The sequence below is a fragment of the Sarcophilus harrisii genome, chromosome 6, assembly GCF_902635505.1.
Source record: "Sarcophilus harrisii chromosome 6, mSarHar1.11, whole genome shotgun sequence".
Classification (NCBI taxonomy): Eukaryota; Metazoa; Chordata; class Mammalia; order Dasyuromorphia; family Dasyuridae; genus Sarcophilus; species Sarcophilus harrisii.
Genome location: NC_045431.1, coordinates 200,087,737 through 200,093,736, shown reverse-complemented (window position 1 = coordinate 200,093,736; position 6,000 = coordinate 200,087,737).

Genomic DNA, 6,000 nt, shown 5'->3' with positions numbered 1-6,000 from the left:
TTTAAGCTTCTTGTTATTCTGATCTTGGCACACATCAAATATGAATATTTCCATAGACAAAGAACAGAAGAGGGGGGGTTGTATAAGAAATATCTAATTTCTATGGTATATAGTTTTTTTTTAAAGCATATAACCAATTCAATGTATTAATCAATTAATTAATTGAATATTCCAGAGCTCTCCTGTTGGTCTATGTCTTTGAGTGACTTTTTCAAATGATTTAATTTTTCAGGGTGTCAGTTTCCTCATTTGTAAAATAAGATAATTAAATGAGAAGGCTTCTGAGGTCCCAGTGCTTAGCACAGTGCTTGAATGTCGCTGCTGTTGTCAAGTTGTTTAAGTCATGTATGATTCTCTGTGACCCCATTTGGGTCTGTTCCCTTCTCCAGTTCATTTTACAGATGGGGAAACTGAGGCAACCAGGGTGAAGTGACACAAGTCACACAGCTAGTCAGTGTCCAGCTCCTTGCCTAACAATACAAAGTACTTAATAACTGCTTGTTCACTCTCACTAACTTTTAGTTCTAGGTGATCTAAACTTGACATGATTCCAGGAGAACTCATTCTGGCTCTGGGGGCCAGAGGACCAAAGGTATTACACCTGGGTAAACTGAGTCCCAGATGAAAAAGTGAAAAGTTCACCCTGTCGGTCAGGGGAAAAAGCAGCAGGAAAAACCCAGTTTTCTGTCCCCTAGCCCAGGGCTCTTTCCCTGCCTCGGGTTTTCTCTTGAAAAGATCTTGAGATGTGGAAAGCTTCTATCTGTGTTGCCCATCAGTGCACCAGTGCTGGGGATGGCCAGAGGAAGCCCTGGGTGGGGAAAGGCCCACCCTTCCGGAAGCCAGGAGCAGCTCCTCATGACCCGCCGCGCGTCTCCCCCTTCCTGCCCCACAAGCCCACATGCCAAGGCCACGAGTCATTTGTTTTGCCCGAATCTCGCTCAGATATGATAAATCATTGCCAGGCTGGCTCCTGAAGCATGATTCAGCCCCGGGGGGAATACTGAAGCTGCATACTCTGCGTGCCGACGGCCTGAGGTCAGCCTGGGCTCCCGTGGGGGACAGAGCAGCCCTAGCCCGGGAGCGACAGACGGACGGACGGACGCACGGAGCGCTGCCAGTCTCCCTCCCAGAGCTCCAGATCTGAAAGCCCAGCACGTGAAAACTGGTCCTCCTGACTCCAAGCCAGCCGGGAGCCACCCAGCTGCCCCTAGTCGGCACTTTTTAATAGATGTAGATTTATTCACTTTATTTATTTAAGAGATATTCATTTTAATTAAGTGACTTGCCCAGCTGATAAGTAACAGAACTGGCTCCCTGATTCTTCCAGATGGCTGAGTCGAGAAGACCTACTGTGTGGCCCTGAGCAAGTCACTGAACTGCCCGCCCCTGCCTCAGTTGCCTCATCTGCCAAATGGGGATAGTGATGACCCTTTCTTCCAGGGTGGTTGTGAGGATTAAATGAGATAATAACTGTAAAGCACTTGGCCAGTGCTTGGTACACAGTAGGAGAGTATCACACAGGGGTCCTTCTGTGAGCCTCCCCTAGGAAGCATGTCTACACTGGTTTGTGGGCCTCTGTGTGGGGGCTTGTGTACGTGGTTGGGACCGTAAGTGTTCTAGATCCTCTAACTGCCCACTTGTTTTGAGACTGAAGCTGGGAACAGTCAGGAAGCCGGGGTTTAAATCCTGCCTCTTTTGACCTCAGCCAACTCCCCTTCCTTTTTTGTGCTATTTCCTCTCCTATAAAATAAAAGGGATGGACGAGATGACTTTTACGGGTCCTCCGAGCACTGACATTTTATGACTTATTAGCCATTCCCAGGGGGGGCCGCCGAAGCTTAAGAATGGCCTGGTTCCCTTAGGGCCTGTGAAGGTGGGGAATTTCTTCCTCCCCAGAGAAGGCCCTCCCCCGAGGAAGGACTGGGCAGCTCCGGGAGCACAACCCCAAGGACTACTGGGACAGGCTGGGCCCTGGCCCAGACCTCCAGCCAGATATCCAGGCTTCCCTCCCCCGCTGGGTCCTGGACAGAGAAGGGAGCGGGAGTGGGAGGCAGGCCGCTTGCCCAAAAGCCCCTCTGAGGGTCTGGGAGTGGGGGGGAGGGGAGGGCGGGCTGTGTCCTCAGGGGTCAGGGACGTTAGGAATGACCTGGGACCAGCAAGACCACAGTCGTCCTCCTGCTCTGTGAGGAGCAAGGACCTGGGGAAGAACAACAGACCCACAGACTATCCAACCTGAAAATGATTTCAGAAGGCGTTTAGTCCAACTCCTCCCAGAGAAGGCAGCAGGGCGGGGAGAAGGGCCCTGAGTAACCCATTAGCCTCACTGTGACTCAGTTTGTTCTTTGATTTAATGACTTCTAATTAAGGCCTTTAAACACTAAATCTCTCATTCTGTGAACTCCTTATTTTTTAAATTTTCACAATCTTATTTTTAAATTTTCTTGTCTTTCCCCGCCAAATAACGAGGAAGAAAACATTTACTAGGTACCTACTATGGGGTAGACATTGTGCTAAGTGCTCTATAGAGATCTCATTTGATTCTCCTGCAGGTAGGTGCTTTTAGTGTCTGAAGCCAGACACTTTACAAGTATTATCTCACGTGATAACCCTGGAAGGTAACTGCTGTCACTGTTCCCATTTGACAGATGAGGCCACTGAGGCAGTGCTTAAGTGACTTGGCCAGGATCACATAGTAAGTGTCTGTGGCTGGATTTGCACTCCAGTCCCAGGACTCTGTACTGGTTGCCTCAATGCAACCTTTTCTCTGACCCCCCAATGGCCCTTGCTGTCTATTATACTTCACTACTAGATGAAACTAGAAAGACTACTAGAAAAGGCCCAGGTTTTGATCTCAGGAAACTTGAATCCTGAACCAAGTATTTGATAGCCTTAGTCTCTCAGTTTCCTCATCTATAAAATGGGAATAATAATCTCACCATGACCTACCTGACAAGGGTGTTGGGGGTGGGGGAGAGAAAGCACTTTGTGAACCTTATGGAAACATAAGCCATTGTTACTCATCATCATCAGAGAGCCCTCCCCTCTTTGGGCCTGACTGAGGCGCAAAGCTGTAAGCAAGGCTCCAGTTGCCATGGCAGCGACGGCTCCGTCTCCAAAGTGAGTTATCTGTAGCGACAACATTCTGACATAAAGATGAAATCTGTCCAATCTGGGGGCTCTGATGACAGATGGATCCTTTTAGCACCAAATACCCTAAGCCTGTTATTTTTGAGAAACACAGATCATGGCCCCCACCCCTGCTTGGCGTATTGCATTTCTAATTAAGTGATGAAAGAAGTCCTGGGTCCCAGATGGTCTCGGCTCCAAGTCGGCCCTAGGAAGGAGTCGCTTGCAGATCTGTGCCCTTCTTATCCCTGTGATAAGATCAGGGGGAGTCCAGCTTCTTAAAGTGGGGATCCAGACCCCATGGGAGCTCGTAACTGAATGTGAGGGGCATAAAAATATGATTTATTGTCGGAAAATGTTTGCTTTGTATACCTATTGTATATACCTATATACTCAGGGTCAAGTAAAAATTTTTTGGACAAAAAAAGTCTTCAAGTGAAAAAAGTTTAAGAAGTCCTGCTGTGAAGAAACAGTTCAGATGAGGAAAAAGCCATGGACTAGGAGATCAAAAAACAATTAGACGGCATTCTACTTTACTAACAATCGTAGGCATCTGAACCTTAGTTTTTCCATTTGTATAAAGTGTGTGTGTGAAAGTGATTTTTTCCCCCCTAGTTTGTAGATATTTATTTCCAGCTATGGGCTTAAATTTGTTTTAGGTCTTGAACATATGCAAACATTTATATTATCATTATGATTGTGTGTTTGAATGTATTGAATGATTAAAAGTATTATATTGTTTTAACATTACATTTATAATCCATCATATAGATACATTCATCATGTGTATAACACTTCATCAGTATAATATGTAAGAGTATGTTATCTTTGTTTCTTCCTTTCTCTTATACGTAAATGACACTGGAATCAGAAATCATAATGAAACAGAGACAGAAAGAGAGACAGAGAGAGACAAAGAGATGCACAGACATACACTCACAAAGAAAGAGAAAGAGAGAGAAGGAAGGAGAGAGGGAGAGGGAGACAGAGAGCATATATTCAGTTTTACAAATTGCTTTCATTCATGATTGCATTTGATAGTTAAGACAAACCTTTGGGGTTCATACTAAAGAATTATTCTCCTATTTTATAAATTAAGAACCAGATCAACTGGAAGTTAAGGACTTGGCCATGGTCACACACCTAAGTGCAGAGACAGATTCAAACATAAGTATCCCTGATGCCATATCCAATGCTCCTACTCCTTCAATACTGAAAGTGATTTCCTAGTGGAAACTCAGTGATGATATATTTTCATTTTATATAAAATCTGGCCTCTCTTAAAGAATATTGGTTCTCCTGGTGAAGGATGTAGTGGGGGCCCTGAAGGCCCGTTAACTTTTGTCCTTCCCAGGTCAATGTCTGATGGTCAGGGAGACCTTTTTCCAAGGCAGGTAATTTCCTTTTTTTTTTTTTTTAATGGACTCTAAGTCCTTGAACAATAACATGCTAAAGCTGAAAGAATCCCTTAGTGATCTCCTGGGCTAATCTTAGTGTGTCAAGACAGAAACTGAAGGCTAGACAAGACAAATCCTTTTAGTGCCCAAGGTCTTGTAAAGGCCTAAGCCCAACTGACGCATCCTCCCTCAGACCAGTGTCCTTTCTGCTGTAATGCATGGCTCATTGGCGTTTTCCTTGATATTGCAGACCCGTTCAGCTTGCTCTGCAAAGAAAGACTATCTGATGTTTTGAGTTTCAACAAAATGAAAACTGGTTTTTATTTGAAGATATAGAGATTTCCTTGGAAATAACCAGACAGCTTGGGATGTTGTAAAACAGCTCTGCGGGCTCAACTACTCAATTTAGGCCTTAAATGACTTGGTCTGTGTAGGGAGGGAATGGTCAGCCACAGGACCCTCTCCCGAGCAGAGGCTGTGATCTCTTAGCATTCTACTTTACTGTATTCTCTCTAAGGCCTCCATGGACATAACCTCTGGGCCCTGGGTCAACCACAGGGATTGATTCCTTTGACCAAAGAAATTATTCTTTACTAGGGAGTTAGTCTCTAGCAGAATGAACAGCACCAGTGAGAGGCTACATGTCATTAATTTAAGAAACATTTATTTAAGCATCAACTGTTTAGAGAATTAAGCTCTGCAATGGGAAAACACACAAAACTTAAGTAAGACATGCTTCTGCTCTTACAGAATTAGTAGTCAAAGAGGGAAATAAGAGACAAAGACAAATTATAATGGATCAGTGTCTTGGGGGAATGGGGTGGGGAAGACCCTGTCCCACAAGTGGGATCGGTACTATCTCTGGACCAGATTCAGTTCAGAAGGACTTTGCCTCCAAAGAGAAGTTCAGATTTTTTCCTCTAACTTTCTGGTTCATTATGTCCCCTTCCCGGAATTCCAGAGAAAACCTCAAGTTCACAGAGTAGTTGCCAAGGCTGGAAACATCCATCATTCACCTGCCTTCAGGGGAAGGAACAAGTAGCAGAGGCTGCCAGAGATTTAAGATCTAGTATTAGGCTCCTTCACCTTGCTCTTAGGTGCTTTTACCTGCCATACATAAATCCTTCTTCTGCCCTCAACACGCCCCTCCCCCAAAAGCTGGTGTTGGTTGTGAAAGAGGCTAATTTTTTTCTAAAATTTTCTTCATGATCCTTTATTTAGCCCAGTGGTTCTTAAAGAGTGATCCAGAGAATCTGGGAAAGGAGGTATCTCTGAAAGTCTCTTCAAGTTCAAAATTAGTTTTATTTCTAATATGGTATTTGTAAATATAAGCCACATAAACAAAACTCTTTGGACAGATCCTCAAGTCATTTTTAATAGTATAAAGATACTAAAAACAAAAGTTTGAGAATCACTGATCTCACCCATGGAGGGGTATGTTTCTTGACTTAGTAGTCAATTATCTTTAACACAGATT